Raw genomic sequence first — 17,477 nt, 5'->3', positions numbered from 1 at the left:
TATGGTCCAGCAGCTGTATCAGGGATAGCAAGCAACTTGTCAGGAAGGTTGATTCAACAAAATTTGGGTGTCTACTTAACTGGGGAAATTGTAAAGGAAGCTCTGGCATTGGGTAACCATTGTCATGATTTCTGGGGTCCTCTTCTGTATTGAGAGTTAAGATGTACAATACCTAATTGGTTATAGGCTAGTTGGTTGATTGTCAGAAATGATCAGGGGAGAGAGAAAACAAATGACAGAGAAAAGAAGCCAGCTAAAGAAAGGACTTTTTTCTAGCTGAATCTGATTTGTAGTAATTGTTCAATAAATGTAAGCTATCATCAATTATTATTAAAACCATTTCTGCATCCTATAAATAACTTCAAATTTTTTTGTCCACTGAGCAGCATTGTTTACAGTTACAAATAAGTGAAGAGAATCATTATTTATTAACTGTCTCCTGTTTTCCATGTTATTTTATTCTGTATGCCATATTACATATTTTGTCGTGTAACTCATACAATAATTTTACAAGGTAGCATATCAGTAAGGATAGGTTAGGCTATTATTCAGCAACAAGCACTCCCAAGTCTAGACAGCTTAAAGCAACAAAGGTTCATTTCTTGTTCATATTGCATGTCCATCATAGGTTGGCTGCTGATTCTACCTCAGCATTATCTTTGTTTTCACTCTGGGAATCAGAGTAACATGGAAGCCATTAAGAATATTGAGGTTGTCATGGCGGAGAGGTGAGTGAGAAAATGGCAAGAACACACTTGATTCCAGAGTTAAGCTAAGCTTATATTTATATATATCTATATCTCAATGGACAAAGCAAAGCAGATGTTCTTGCCTGCGTTTAGTTGGGATGAGGTAGTGTGATCTTAACATGTGCCAAGAATGACAGACTAAAAATTTGTTAACAATTCTAATGACTGCTTTAGAAAGGTACTATTTATTATACTCCATTTGCAGATGAGTAAACTGAGGGCTCTTTGTGGGAATTCTAAGTGACATGTTGGCAATCAGACCACAAAGAAGTAGATTTGAATCTCATCTACCTAACTCCAAATCCTTGTTTCCAAATTCTGCACCTGTTCTTTATATGTCACCTTATTGTCTTCTCACAGACCTCCCTTCAGGGACCATCTCTCTCTCTCTCTCTCTCTCTCTCTCTCTCTCTCTCTCTATATATATATATATATATATATATATATATATTTTACTTTTACCTTCTAATGGCTCCTTCATGCCATTAATATATGTCAGGGCCCCCCTCCCCAGCTCCCTCTCTTTTCCTGTTCTTGAAATGATGTGTTCTAGAGGACTGAAATTTAGGTTTCTATTGTCATTCTACCCATTTTATCTGGGGAGTCTTATCTTTCTCACCTCTTTAATTACCTCTGAAGATTGATGACTTCTACAATGACAGTTTAAGTCCATCTATACTACAGGCACATGGACCTAATAGCCTTTTAGAAATCATTGCTGGGATATTTCATAGGGATCATAAACTGACTATCTGGGGGAAAGTTATGAGTCCATGAAAGATTTGGTCAATTTTGTCTGGGGATGTCTGTGGAATTGAACTTTTCTTCAAATTGATCTGAAACATCTTTTGGGTTACTGTTAGAGTCAGACTAGCATTTTTTTCCTCAGTCTTGGTTTTCTTTGAGGAGAGATTTTTCTCTTTGCAAATTCCTTGACTCCCCCTCCCACCACCACACTTCTCTGGGGGGAATTAAAGTAATTTTTCTGATTGGCAAATTTGGGAACAGTAGCTAGGCATGTCTAATTTAGATTCCTCCTCCTTCTCTCTCTTGGGAGAGGGTCTGACTACAGAGAGCATTAGTTCCCCTCTGCTCACTCATACCTTAGGACTTACCTAGGTGGTCATCCAGGTAAGGCAGCTTGGCAGTGCCTTGGAATGGGGGAGCATGTCTACCAAGTTCTGGAATAAAATAGCTGCAAGCCACTTGGCTGAGAGACTCAAGGCTGTGTCCCCTAACTTGGCCTCTAGCATCAATACAGTTGCTATTTTGGCCTCTGTCTTTGCTATTTCTTATTTTTCAACTTGTTTGAAACCTAGTAGGAGTTTGATTGTTTAATGGAGTTCATAGAATACAGTTTTAAAGACATAAGACTTGAAATTCAATACCTACTTTGTCATATTATTTAGTTTCACAAATTTGGCCAAACTTTGTTTCTGATGTGAGATTACAAATACACATACATATCTATCCTATTTTTCTCATAAGTCCAAGAAATATATAAAGTGCTGTATGCATTGCCAATTGTGTAATTAATTATTGCACTTACATTATTGTTTATGTAGCCATATTTACTGGACACCTCTATCCCATGTTTGGGGACTAGAAATATAGGAAACAGTCCCTGCCCTTGGGGTCTTGCCAGAGAAGCAAAGGGATAATGTCAAATACTGTGCCAGCACACATAAGGAAATAGAGCTGAGGGTGGGCTGGAGTGGGGCAAGGATGGGGTCTCAAACAAATCTAGGGAAGATGATGTCTGAGCTAATTTTTGAATGATGAGAGGGAGTTAGAGGGGGGGAAATGAAGAAGGAACAATACCTAAGGATTGGAAAAGAACTCATGTAAGTGTGCAGGGCATGAGAAAGGAGGAGGGGTTGGTTTGACTGGACTGAGCGTACTGGCTGGAGAATGGCCAGAAATGGGGTTCAGGAGGGAAACAGTAGTGACCCACAAAGGTCCATCACATTAGGCTTTAGATTAGGCAGTAAGGATGAAAGGAGAGTGATAACACAGATGCAAAGCATCTTGACTAGTCCGTGGCCATGAGGAGGTGATTCTGGTGAGAGGATCCACCTGAAGTCCACCCCTATGCTTGGAAGGCAGACAGACATACAGAAGGGGCCAGGAGCCCCCTCTAGGCAGGCCAGCTCAATCTCCTTCCTATTCTCTCCCCACGCCGGTGCCTTAGGATGGAGTGTCACTTTTATTAAAGGGCCATGGAGGTGAGGAAGGTGGCTTTGCACCACCTTTTATAGAGAAATGAGAGCCAACGGTGATAGGTGGCCTGCCTGTGGTTTCAGAGAATGCAAAATCAAAGGCTTTCCTGGGTGGTTGGTGTATCTGCCTGCTGTATATAGGGAGTACTGTGTGAATGCTGGACCAAGACTTCCTGGGCTCACTTCCCAGCTTCCTGATGTACAAACCAAGGGTGACTGGCATACCACTCAAGTGTCTGAGCTTTTATGTACTTACCTGCAAATGGGTTTAATAACAGACCCATCTGCATAGGGTTATTGTGATGGTTAAATATATACGTATATATATGTAATAAGGTTATTATGAGTTAAATGAGTGTGTGTGTGCATGTGTGTGTGTGTGTGTGTGTGTGTGTGTGTGTATATATATATATATATATATATATATATATATATATATATATACCCCTTACAGAAGACCCAAGCCCTTAGTGAGAGCTATTTAAGCACTGTCTATGATCATTACTTTATTACAAATACTCTGCAACTTGTGATGTGGCTATGTTCTGATAAACTTGATTTCATCAGCTGAAAATGTATGAAGTTGAATATTCACTGAATCCTCCTAACCTACAGAATACCACGGCTTAGTTACATAGTGTCCTGCAGAGCATTGGTTTTTCCTTGTGACCAGGAAATTGTGGCTGGTTATGGTTGCCCAGCATTGCATGAGAGAATATCGTACCATATGTCACCAGCCTGGAAGAAAATCCAAATTTCAAAATTTGAAGTATGGTTCCTGCTGAATGTGTAAAAATCCTGACTTGATCCATTTCAAGATGGGGACTGTTCGTATTTCAGTTAGGCTGGCCTTGCTTCTAATAGCCAGACCATTCTTTGAGGACAAAGCTGTGCCTTGTATGCTGTTTGTGCTTTGGATAGAGAATTAGAAATCTTAACTGGGGTTTGGAAGAGTCCCTTAGAGTCGTGAATCTCAGTGGTGGCACATGTCTGTAATCTGAGCAGCTTGGGAGGCTGAGGCAAGAAGGTCAAAAGTTTTGAGAACAACCTGGGCAACTTAGCAAGACCCTGTTTCAAAATAAAAAGTTTGGGAAAGTATCTCAGTAGTAGAGCAATCTTGGGCTCAGTCCCCAGTACTAGGGAGTAAAGGGAGATGTGGCTCTTCTTGTCCCCTCTCTAACATACTGGCAGGGAATCTGGCCAATTATTCCACCTACACTGACTGGTCATCTCCCCTGTGCCAGGTCTGCATCTCTTTAGGAATGTATACAGCTAAGTGAGAACCACCTGGTCTGTAAGCTGCAGGAGCTTAGTGGCTACGGGGGGTGGTGGTGGTGTAAGATTTGGAGGCAAATAGCTATAGCTTAAAGTATGAAGGGACCAACGCACACTTGTAGGGTGGGGGGTGTCTAGAGAGGAAGAGGTTAAATATAGCTTAGCCAGTATGAGAGCCTATTGGAGTTAATAGCTGAGCCTTGAATGAGGAGAGTGATATCGACAGGAAGAAAGGTAAAAGAAAGAGGTAGAATATCCCCAACTTCCAAGCATCTTTTGGAGAATTCTAAGTTTAAGGAATTTTACATGAAATTCTGTTCTTTCTCCCTGACCCACCAAATCACCTATGGGTCATACACTGTTCTACCTCTGGATCCCACATCTCTGTTCTAGTTGGTTTGAAGTGAAGGATTGAACCCAGACCACTTTGGGTTTGAAATCCCAATACCCATAACCTAGGACACTGATGCCTTTTCATCTAGAGGGCCAGAGAGTCTGAGGGCATCTTCCTTTCCATCAATCACCCAGACTTCTACCAACCCACAGTAATTGCAAACATCCCTAGACCTGTAAAGGTATCAAGAATGAAGTTCTTCAGGCGAGTGGACCAATGGTACAGAATAGAGGACTCAGAAACCAATCCACAAAACTACAACTATCTTATATTTGATAAAGGGGATAAAAGCATGCAATGGAGGAAGGATAGCATCTTCAACAAATGGTGCTGGGAAAACTGGAAATCCATATGCAACAAAATGAAACTGAATCCCTTTATCTCGCCATGCACAAAAGTTAACTCAAAATGGATCAAGGAGCTTGATATCAAATCAGAGACACGCCGTCTGATAGAAGAAAAAGTTGGCTACGATCTACATACTGTGGGGTCGGGCTCCAAATTCCTCAATAGGAAACCCATAGCACAAGAGTTAATAACTAGAATCAACAAATGGGACTAACTCAAACTAAAAAGTTTTTTCTCAGCAAAAGAAACAATAAGAGAGGTAAATAGGGAGCCTACATCCTGGGAACAAATCTTTACTCCTCACACTTCAGATAGAGGCCTAATATCCAGAGTATACAAAGAACTCAAAAAATTAGACAATAAGATAACAAATAACCCAATCAACAAATGGGCCAAGGACCTGAAAAGACACTTCTCAGAGGAGGACATACAATCAATCAACAAGTACATGAAAAAATGCTCACTCTAGCTAGCAGTCAGAGAAATGCAAATCAAAACCACCCTAAGATACCATCTCACTCCAGTAAGATTGGCAGCCATTATGAAGTCAAACAACAACAAGTGCTGGCGAGGATGTGGGGAAAAGGGTACACTTGTACATTGTTGGTGGGACTGCAAATTGGTGCAGCCAATTTGGAAAGCAGTATGGAGATTTCTTGGAAAGCTGGGAATGGAACCACCATTTGACCCAGCTATTCCCCTTCTTGGTCTATTCCCTAAAGACCTAAAAAGAGCATGCTACAGGGACACTGCTACATCGATGTTCATAGCAGCACAATTCACAATAGCAAGACTTTGGAACCAACCTAGATGGAACCTTCAATAGACGAATGGATAAAAAAAATGTGGCATTTATACACAATGGAGTATTACTCTGCATTAAAAAATGACAAAATCATAGAATTTACAGGGAAATGGATGGCATTAGAGTAGATTATGCTAAGTGAAGCTAGCCAATCCCTAAAAAACAAATGCCAAATGTCTTCTTTGATATAAGGAGAGTAACTAAGAACAGAGTAGGGACGAAGAGCATGAGAAGAAGATTAACATTAAACAGGGATGAGAGGTGGGAGGGAAAGGGAGAGAGAAGGGAAATTGCATGGAAATGGAAGGAGACCCTCAGGGTTATACAAAATTATATACAAGAGGAAGTGAGGGGAAAGGGAAAAATAATACAAGGGGAAGAAATGAATGACAGTAGAGGGGGTAGAGAGAGAAGAGGGGAGGGGAGGGGAGGGGAGGGGGGATAGTAGAGGATAGGAAAGGCAGCAGAATACAACAGACACTAGTATGGCAATATGTAAATCAATGGATGTGTAACTGATGTGTTTCTGCAATCTGTATACGGGGTAAAAATGGGAGTTCATAACCCACTTGAATCAAAGTGTGAAATATGATATATCAAGAGCTATATAATGTTTTGAACAACCAACAATAAAAAAAAAAGAATGAAGTTCTTCCAATGCTACCAGTGCTGAAGTGTTTGAGGGTTGGGCTCCTTATCTAACTACCAAATCTTCCTCTTCATCAAGTAACTAGTCCCCCCTCCAGTACTTCCTGTTCTCCCTGAGTCCAGTTTTTCAGAGAATCCTTAAGCTGTAGCCTACAGAATTGACAGGAGCTTTAGACATTAGCTAATGTCATTAGAATTGACAATAGCTTTAGTCTAATGCCCAGCCTTTATAAAAGAATGAGTCCAGAGAGGGTAAATGCCTCATCTGAGGTCACACAGTGGTTTGATGGCAGAGCTGGAATTAGAACAGTCTTTTAGTTTGTGGCATTGGAAACTATATATAATCCGTATGTTTTGCCAGGAAGCTCTCAGTTAGACCTGGAAAATGCCTGGGAGGTAGGTTTAAAAGGATTTTCTTTTCCTCTCTTTTCACTGTCTGAAGTCCTGAAACAGATTGGACTGAACAACTGAGCAGTGGGGAGGCGAAGGGAACAGAATGGGTCCTGGGTGCCCCCGGTGTGTCTGTTGTCTGCCACCACTCGTCACTGCCTGTGAGGCTGACAGACATAGCCGCTCCTTTGTGGGGTGTATGGACTCCTCCTGGGGTATGAAGAGACCCGCTCTGGCAACATGGGGACAGGAGAGCCAGTGAGCGCCTGTCCTGATTATCCGCAAGTTACCCATGTGTGGGGGTGCACACGTGTGGGGAGGTGGTATAGCAAGACCCCTATAAAGACAACACACACTTAAAATCTGAATCAGCAAGTCTTCGTCTTCCCCGGCACCAACTGAGCACCATGCTGCAAGCTGGGAGTCCTGAGGTCGTCATGTGCCAGGGGCCCAGGCAGAATCTGTGACTTCATAGAAGCCGAGTTTCAGATGAGCTTTGGCACGTGCTTTAACCTCTTTGAGCTTTACATCCTAAACTGTAACCTCATGGATGTCCCTTCAACTCTGCAGTTCAGCGGTTCCAACTGTAAGGTTAGATGGCTAATGTCTCTTTTGTAGGGTTGTTTAAAGAATAAACTAGAAATTAAAGGTCTCTCCACGTGGAATATGTTTTAGAGGTATTTTGTTTGTGCAGCAATTTGTTTAATTGAATTTTAATGCCTTTGGGAGTGAGGCCGGGGAGTGGGCAACTGTAGTTGATTCCTGCCTGTCCTCAACACAAAACATGAATAATAGCCTTTACTTAGCACCTGCTGTGCCCTTGTACAAATTTCCAAAAAAGTAGCCCTTTGGGCCAATCACAGTCTCAGGTACAGGGCTTGGCAAGACAAAGTGGTTTTCGGGGCAGAAAAGGTGTTCCCACCTATAGACTGACACAGCCCCTGGATATACATGGCTGCACAGTTTGGTGAGCAGAGAGGCTGCAGGGCACTGTGGATGGTACCCAAGCTGCTAGGTCATCTGCAGAAGCCCTGTCCAAACACACTGCTTTCCTCTTAGCATTTGCCTGCTTCACTCCTTGAGCTTACTAGAGTGACCCTAAAAGACAATTGAGACTGTAACCTGAACTTAGATTTTAAGTTCTCTTAGACAGTGAGCCTGGAACCTTTGACACACAGTAGGCTCTGAATGAATACATGCGTGGAGAAGGAGGAAGGCAGGCATAAATGAGATTACCTGTGTAACAATGCCCAGTGCATCATTCAATGAATGATTATTGCATGAATGAATGAGGCCACAGGTTAGTTGTGAAAACAAGACATAAATCCCCCTGTGACGCGTTTAATAACAATAAAACTTTCGAATTAGAGTTCAATACAACAACTCAAGAGATGGTGCAAGTCAGCATATGAGTGTCAAATTAATTGCTGGGCCATAATTTTTATAGGGGTTCAGAAAGGTGGAGGAGATCAATTTGTGGACCTGGTGGCAGAAAGCCTGGATGGGTTCTTGATTGTGCACTTACACACCACTGTCATTCATTCATCAAATGTTTCCCAAGCCCATGTTAGTGCCAGCTGGCCTGCTGGACCCTGGGGATGCCGAGATGAACGATGCAAAGCCCACAGCCTCAGGGAACTCACTGGTTGGTAGGGAGTGATAGGCAAACAGACAACAAAAATATGCTGCTAAAATAACCTATAGTGGGGACGTGGGGAGGGCTCAGTGGGCTAATAATGCTCACAGTAATTGTATTATGAATTGCAGCATTGTAACAAATGCTTCTGTTTTCTATCTGAATCATTTCTGAATCAATCTCCACAATGCAACATCTATTAATTCTCTAAAGGGCCCACCTTTTTTTCTCCCAGTTTCCTCCCATTATATGTGCCCTGTTTTTCTTAATCTACCAGCAGTCTTCAAGGACAGTGCACTGGCTGGGGAGAGGATGGATGGACAAGAAGCCTGGAATCAGGAACTTGCAGTTGCAAAAGCCCAAACTGTCTTCAGACTCCACGGAGCTGCCATGGGGCCTCCTGAAGAAGCCATTCTCACTGCAGTCACTCCGATCACCCTGGCAACCAAGCGTCCATAGACTCTCAGGCAACAATGCCACAGGTAATGGAGAGTGTTCTCTTCAACTTCCACTGAAGAGGGTGACATGTGCATCTTCTTGGGAAAGTAGCACATGACTCCCAGTCCTCGCTTTCCCCCAGAGAAGGGCTGAGCTAATGACGGCCTCATGTCATAGACCCCAGAGCTGAACTCTATGGCCACAGGCCTTGCAGAAGCAGCCATGGTGCAGGGGGAAGTCCAAAGGCATGGAAACAAGGAGAGCTGGGGTGGAGCCTGGCTTCTCGTCTTGGAACAAGGCAGTTTGGGCATAGTAGTTGAATCCTGTTGAGTCTCAGTTTCTGTATCTGCAAAGCAGGCAAAATAAATCTTATCAGTTTTTTATGAGAATTAAATGAAAGTGGAATAGGTGTTTGAGGAATAGTAATCAAATACACAATGGATACCCAGACACAGTTTCCAAGATCAGTTGGCAAGTCATCAACCAAACAGAAGTGAGGACCACCATGGTCCTCTGACACCCAATGTGCACAATTCATATTAACCTAATGGCATTGATCCAGCATTTGTAGGCACCATCTGAACCTCCCGTGGAGTTCGTACCACGTCATATTTGCCTCCTCTGTGACAAGTGAGTGTGAGCACTGGCAGGAGAATCATACACAAAAGGAAGTACTCCCTAGGGCCTGCACTCACTGGTCAGGGAGGAGGCCCTGACCCAGGGCAGACTCTATATTGGGTTTAGACAGTAGTCGGACTGGCAGGTCCTTGCCATCAGGCCAGTGTGAACTGGATGGCCATTGTTTTCTAGCACAGTGGGTAGTGCCGCATTCTCAGGAATGACACTGAGTATTATAAAGAGTATTTATCTTGCTAGGCTGGGCTTTGGTTACAGAGCAGGCTCAGAAAATATGTGAAATACAGCCATCACCCAGGTCCAGGTCTGGCCTCTATCTGTAATCAATGCCAGCCTTTTTTTTTTTTTTTTCCTTATTGATCCCTGATAGGGACTTAGAATCCTTTCATTCCCTATCAATCAACTAAAGTAGTCACTCACTCAATAAATATTAACTGAATGTTTCAAATGTCCTGGGTCCTGAGGAGTGTCATAAATTGTCCTCAGACTATTGTTCCAGGCAACATCAGATGTCTAAGGCTTCCTGTGCTCCATGTTGGGAATCAATGTGGGATTATGGAAAGGGTAAAGGTGTCAAGGTTAGGGGAGCCAGGGTCTGTATTTTAACTGTCACTTGGAAGCCAGGGTCTGTATTTTAACTCTGTCAATTGTGTTTCCTAGTTTTCCTTCCTTTTATCTGGTAAATGACCTCCTACCTTAGGGGACCACTTCTCTGCTCCATGAAGTCTGGTCATAGGATCAGGTACGTGGCAGGCACAGCTGATCATTGTCCACCTTTACCCCTGACCAAAGAAGACATTAGCATGTGACCCAATCCAGGATAAGCAGAACTTTAAGTATTTTTCCATATATTTGAAACTTGGAAACGACTTTTTTCTTGAGATGATACAAGCCTATAACTCTCTGTGACCATGCCCCCACCCACCTACTACAGGAAACAAGCTTTCTGCAGTGAAGTGAATGAAGGGAGGGAAAGAAATAGATGAATGCAGAGGAGAGAGGGAAAGACAGGGAGAGGGAGAGGGATATTGCAGACACGATGACATCATTGGAATCAACAGAGATCCAGGATGGTTTCAGCCTGCACTGCCAAATGACACAAGCCCATAAATTCCCTTTGCTGTAAGCTGGGGTGCTGACCTCTTCTAGTGGGTAGGTGGGTAGGGTATGGGGCAGAGCTGGAGTTAAGAATGACCTTATTCTTATAGACAGCAAGGGGGAAAAGCAAACAGGCTGCTGAAGAATAATCCTAGCTATGCCTGTAATCACAATTACATTGTCTTTATACTGACAAATATTTAAAGGAGACTGAATGTGTATCTGGTCACATGTTCCCCTGTGAGTGTCACTGGGAAGTGAGTTCAGGGTGGTCCCAGCTCCTCTATGGTTCATAAATCCCCCCAGGGCTCAAGATTTGTTTCTCCCAGCATTTCCACTAGCCAGTAACTATAATATTCACAATTTTATCTTTGCAGGGTGATTTGTGCTTTGCAAAGCACGTTCATCGGCAGGCATTATCTTGCTTGATTCTCAGGGCATCTGAGATGAAGCCAGGGTTGGGATTACTATTACTTCCCATCAGATTGAGAAAGAGGCTCAGGCCCTAGAATCTTGTAAACCCAAAAAGAAAGTCTGGATAGAGGTTGTGTGGTGATCTCACAGATAAGAGATGATATGAAGGATGGAAGGATCTCTGGATTTGGAGACAGATGGCCCAGAATTGAGTCCTAACCCTTTTATTTACCATCTGACTTTTATCAAATCAATCAGTCCTCCTGAGTCTTAATTCCATAATCTGTCAGATGGGGGACTAGGGATAACATTTTTTCTTCAATGATTCTTGGGACAATCCAAGAAGATGATATAGAATGAGGCTTTTGTGAGTTGCAAGGGGCTGCCAACCCATTTGGAGCTGATTTTCTTTTCTCTCTCTCTCTCTCTCTCTCTCTCACACACACACACACACACACACACACACACACAGCAATGGAATGCTGAGTCTAGCAAACTTGTCTTTCAGCTCCACATTCAGTGATATCATGTTGGTAAGTTGAAATCAGCCATGATGAGAATATTACACCAAGGAATTTGGCAAATGTCTAGAATAAGTTCTTCCTTTTCCCCCTGGAGAGTCAGTTGCTAACCTATATACCCAGGGTGCTGGAGATGGAAGGACAGGAGAAGAAAAGGATAATATTTAAGGTGCACTCTACATGTTGAACATCCTCATGACATCTGCTTTAATCCTCAAAATACCAAGGAGCAGATACTGATCCTGTTTTACAGATGAGGTCATTAAAATATAGTTATAACTTGCTCAAGAATACACAGGAAATGAAATAGCAGAGATTTAAAGTCAGGTCTCACATTTTCTCTGTTTCCCATGCAGTATCCCACAGATGCATCCATTAGCATCTATTGTTTTCCTGATTTTGAACTCAGCAGTTGTAACATATAACTCAGTTTCTAGGACCAAATGACATTTAAGATCCCTTTGCAGACTTCAATATCTCTACTTTGGGACTTGGAAAAAGATGAAAAGGAATGTAACACATTGCACTGGGCACAACTAGACTATCTTGGAGATCCACAGTTCTGGGTCTCAATTGGATTAACACTCCAGGTACTAAAAATTAGGTAGCACCATCAGAACTGGGGCCATTTAAAGCATTCAGGCATCCAGAGGGTGAAAGTCAAGTCCCAACTCTGCTACTTTACTTATCTAGTGTTCAGCCCATCTGTAAAAGGGGTAAAATATCTAATTATGTCTTTCCCCCTCATTGTATTCCTATGGCATCAATGGGAGAAGGATCCTGAAGACCTCTGGAATCTGCTGCACTACACAGATGTAAGAAGATGAGCATGTGGTTCAGCTAAGAACCTTTCCTCCTGTTGCTAAGAGAGAAAGACCATTTGCTTTCCTTTCCTGTCATCTCTGGCTCTACACACCCCCCGCCAGCCCTTTTTCCTTTCTATTTTTATAACTCAAGAGCTTCATATGATGATGTCCTGTATGCTTCAAACTAGATGAAGGTGGCAGACGGGGAAAAAAAAGTCTAAAGGACCTAAACAAAATGAAAATCTGTTTCCTGCTGGAGAAGATGACAGATGGGTTCAGGGGCCAACGTTACAAATGCAAGCATTCTCAGACGCTGAGAGAGGCTCTGCCTGGAACCCATGGGTTTCCCTGCCTGGCCCAGGACAGGGCAGTTCCAGGATGGAGCTGTTGCTAGATGGGGACGAAGGGATTGTAGAAGTACTTCAGAGATTCCTGGGGACCTGCAGATGGTGATGATGGAATTAACAATCAGTTAGTACCCTGGGTGTCTTCCTGGTCTCATTTCCCCATCACATTTATATTTTCTGGTTAAGGAAAAGGATATTTGGAGAGTTGGGGGAGTGGCTTATACTAGGCTCCCTGGGGTTGTCAAGTGGACATTCCCCCCAGCAGGCCTAGTAGAAGAGGGTAGGTCACCGTGCTTTGTGGTTGTGGAGGCCCGGGGATAAAAAGGGACTTTCATTTAGCACTTCAGGAGCCTCTGATTTGTTCCTCTGTTTCCACTCTCATGTCCTCCAACCCATTCTCTGTGTAGCAACTGGAGTGAGATTTTATCAAGGAAAACCACACTGTCTCCATCACTAACTCCAAACTCAGAATCTAGTCTAATTGACTGACTTCCTCTCACAAGACTAGCCTCCCTCTCAGAAGGACTATCATCCTTCCTCTCATACCACTAACCCATCCCATCACTCTTGCTACATCCTAGCCACATGTGTGTCCTTCTGCTTCTCAAATGCATTCAACTCCTTCCTGGGTCAGGGCCTTTGCACCTGCTGTTCCCTCCATTTTGGATGACCAGCTTCTTATCTTACATGACTTGTGTTAACTGTCATGACCTCAGAGGGTCCCTCTCCAATCATCCACCCTGATGTCCTACCCCAGTCATGTCCTATTATGTGTCACCATCTACTTAAATTTTGGTCAATAGTGATTATTACTCTCCAATAGTTTCTTGCTGATTTACTTGTTTACGTTCTGTGTCTTCTTCTAGAGCAAGTTCCAGGAATAAGAATTACTAGTCAGTTTGAAAGCTCTACCCTACTCCATAAAATAGAGGTTGGCACACAGTAATCACAAAATAAATATTTACTGAATGGGAGAATTGTTACTGATATATAATTATCTCAGGAAGGGACGGCATTGGATGAAGAAGAAAAGACTTGTCATTTGCTATCACCAGGTGTCAAGATCTGTGCTCATCTCATTTGATTCTCTCAGCAATCCTATGGCAGGAATCATCTGATTCCCATTTTGTAGAGGAAGGAATGAAGGCTTAATCATTGGGCAATGCTAAAGTCATGCAGCTGGACTGCTTGCACAAGGGCACACACTTGATTTTAGGGCGTGCAGAGATGTGTCTCAGGGGTCTATGTATATGCAGGAGGGTGTGTCTTCTGCTGCAAAATCTTAGGGTGTGAAGACTGCCAAGGAGGAGGAGACTATGTTAAAGCACTTTTATGCCAAGACCCAACAGGCAGCTGGTAGTGGGCTTCCCCTAGTAAATCACTATTGCTTGTCCTGAAGCCCAGATCTTCCAGGGAAGCCCACACTGAGAACAGCAGACGGTAATCTCTGCAGAATGGTTGCAAGTTGTAGGTTTTGTTCTGTCTGACTGGGAGGGAGCCTGCCAGGGGGTGCTGAGGTCATTGCCCCTCACACTGAGCTCAATATTCTGACCCAGACAGGCCAAGACGCTACTGCTGGCGCCCTCATCCTGCGCTAGGTGGCGAAATGCTGAGGGGCTCCCCTATTCGGGGATATGCGGTAGTGATGTATAAGGTATGAAAGATGTGGCCTGCAGAGAACCGGCACTATCTCTACTGCTGCTACTGCTGCTGTTGCTGCTACTGCTACTGCTGCCGCTGCCGCCGCCGCCACCTCCACTACCGCTGCCAGCGGAGCTGCTGGGAGTGAGCATCCTCTCTCCGGGATACCCATCTACGCGGCATCCCCGGAGTGCGCTGGCCCCACACGGACCTTCCAGCCCCAGGGAACAAAAGCAGAGCCCACTAGCCCTCTTCTGCAGCCAGAGGATGAGTCGAGAGGGCTGAGCGGAGAGTGTGGTCTTCGGTGGCTGGAAGGTAGGAGAAGGTGTTGCTGTTGCGCCCGCCCTCAGCGGCGTGGGAGGCTCGGGGTGGGCACGCCTGGGAAGGGGCAGCCACAGGCGCCCATCTGTCTGGTGGGCGCTGCCGGGACCTGGCTGGGTTGGTGGTCTGCAACGCAACCCCGCAATGCCCACTGCGGAGAAGGCGCCGCGCTCCCGCAACCATGAGGGAGTCCTCTGCGTGGAAACTGGAGGCAGCGGGGGAAAAGTGTGGAGCCCGAAGCCGGGCAGCGGCGGCTGAGGAAGGGTTGCCAGCGGCACTTGGTGGCGCGCCTCTCGCCGAGAAAAGCGGGCAGGCAGCGGCTGCAGTGTGCGCAAAGTTTTGGGTAGCGCGCAAAGGCACAGGCGAGGGCTGCCGCGCGGAGCCGCGCAAGTTGTGGCCAGAGCGCTAGGACGACCCCCGAGGGCCCCACGCGGAGTCGCCCGAGACCGGGACAAGTGCTTTTTCTCCCCTCAACCCCATCCGAAGAAGCTGGGTTGACACGGTGGTTTAACCCTTCGCCTCTCTGGGGAAACAACTTCATCCGTGTCGGAGGCCGCTGGACTCAGGCTGGCTGGCCAGTGTCGAGGCTCCCGGCTCAGTCCTGTGGTCTTGCGCATTTCCCCGCACATTCCGCGTTTTCTTTTCGTTTCTGTCCACTTCTGTTTCCAGAATCCAGGCAAGCTAGCCTGACGTCTTCTCCCCAGCTCGGCTCTGTGATTTTACCCCTTGGGCTTTTGGACTCCTGTTTTCCCTCCCCACGCCCCCCCAACCCCCGCCACCTTGGCTTTTTGATGCTGCTTTGAAAAATGAGATGATTAATCAATTAGGTTAGTGGCCAATTAGGCATAACCTTGTAGAAAAATAATTATGCCTGGATCTCTGAGCTTTCACTGGTGATGAGGTGGGAATCCAGCCCAGGTGGAGGGGCTGTTCCTAAAAGATAGGGCTGACCAGGGAATTTCTGGGAATTTAAGATTTAAAAGATCCAAATGTGTGGTGGTGGCAGCAGCGGAGGAGGTTGTGGGGGTGGAGATGTGTGTGTGTGTGTGTGTGTGTGTGTGTGTGTATCAGTTTTTGCCAAGAAAATTAACCCTTGGCGGCGCAGTCTGGGTGGACTTTGCAGGCAGCATGTTTCCAAGAGCTCAGAAAGGTGTGTCCCCTCGCTTGCCAGGCTCCCTCCTGCTGTCTCCCTGAGGCTCTCGCCTGTAAATCGCCTAGCCCCTCAGTGGCTTTGCTGCTGCCCTGGGAGGCTGAGTTCCGATGGAAAGCATTTTAGTTTCGCGCAGGAAGAACCGCGTTGTTGCAGACAGAGGTTCCCATACAGTGCCTTCTGAGAACACACATTTCCCTGATTGTGTTGAAAACAGCGGTTCGTAAATGGGTGCAAAGGAGGAGAGAGTCTGTTTCCAGGGCTGAGAAGTTCTGCTGTGGAGCTGGGCGTCCTTTTCTTTTTGGAATCACTGGCGGGGTTTGGCACTGCAGTATTACAATACAGCCATATTAAAAAGGTCTTCGGAGCTTAGAGCCCTCCACCACTGCAGCCCCATCTTCAACAGACTTCCCTGCTTAAATCCTTGTTGCAGGGATCATGCAGTGGATTTCACACACCATGTGCATTTTAATCCCTTTCTGTCTCTCTGATTTAAGCTTTTCTTATCCGTTTATACATCTGGACCCTAGATGGTAGGTTTCCAGTCTAAGGCAAAAAACCTAGAGGTGTTCCTAGGACAGAGCGATTTTTGCAACAGGTCTTAGGTCTGGGGTTTCTAATAATATATCCCTGTGTCATTTAGCTTGGGGCCCCAGACTCTCCACAGTAACTGGGGTGGAGGATCAGGTGGTCTCTGAAATCCCCCGCAGTGCTGCCATTAGCTGGTTCTGAATTTTATGGCTTTTTTTTCCCCTCTTTTCTGAGCTGAGCCAGAGGAGTAGCTGAGCAGCGCAATGTGACAGCATCAGTGCCACCTCACTCCCAGTGGAGAGGGGTGGGGGCTGGCTGGGGCTTGTTAGCAAATAGGAATTGCTCAACTGGAAGACTGCCTAGTGATACTGGTGTCCAGGGACAACTGCTAGCCATAGGCTCCTCCTGACGTCTTCAGAAGGAAGGGTCACCATTCAGCCCTTGCTCTTAGCCAAGATTTTTTTTCTCTTGAAGCTGGACTCAGCCAGTTCCCTCACAGCAACCACATTTTGTTGGTCAGACTTGCACGAGCGAAGGCCTTGCTTTTTCTAAAACTGAGTATTTTTCTCTGTGATGGGAAGGGATACGGGGAGAGAAGAAAGGTAGGGGTAAAAGTCCTGTGCTAAGAGAGCTTTTAGAGAGCCAGAGAGAGCTTAAGACTTAAAATACAACTGGATAGTGGAAAAGAGGGAGGGGAGGGGAGGGGAGAGGAGGGGAGGGCAAGACACAGGAAGGGGAGAGAGAACCGAGAGAAGAATTCTAGAACCAAGAGGGAGAGAATGGGGCTCACATGAAGCCAGGGTTCTTCATCATGTGACTTGGAAAAAATGCCAAGAAAAACCTCAAACTGCACAAGACTCATCCCAGACAGACCTGCTGCCTGGAAATCATCTTTGATATAATCAGACAATTACTCCATAAGGATTACATCCCAGAAAGCCTTTAACTCCATTTCTCATTTCTTCCTTGAGTGGGGTCTCCAGTGGGTGTGGTGGAGCTGGGAGGGGCTCCATTTGCTTTGTGGTTGGAGTGTACACTGTTGCTTGGGTCAGGTTGGGGTGCTGTGTTTGGACAGGCTGGGTATCTGAATGGTTTTGGAGGAACCACTTC

At 45.1% G+C, this 17,477-nt stretch overlaps 1 protein-coding gene across 2 annotated transcripts in view; it reads left to right on the top strand.

The window, feature by feature from the left end:
- Nucleotides 1-14,156: 14,156 nt before the first annotated feature.
- Dab1 (DAB adaptor protein 1) overlaps nt 14,157-17,477 on the top strand; it is a 1,164,537-nt gene continuing 1,161,216 nt past the window's right edge. Inside the window, exon 1 of one of the 2 annotated variants that reach the window (XM_058581502.1) lies at nt 14,157-14,680. The gene's annotated coding sequence lies outside the window, so the exon portion shown is untranslated. The remainder of the gene's footprint in view (nt 14,681-17,477) is intronic. The other variant, XM_058581503.1, reaches the window with a different exon arrangement.

Source organism: Marmota monax, unplaced genomic scaffold, assembly GCF_021218885.2.
Source record: "Marmota monax isolate L192 unplaced genomic scaffold, Marmota_monax_Labrador192_F-V1.1 WCK01_AAM20220418_F8-fsc00023, whole genome shotgun sequence".
In the NCBI taxonomy this organism is placed as follows: Eukaryota; Metazoa; Chordata; class Mammalia; order Rodentia; family Sciuridae; genus Marmota; species Marmota monax.
This window is presented reverse-complemented; position numbering and strand designations above follow the sequence as displayed.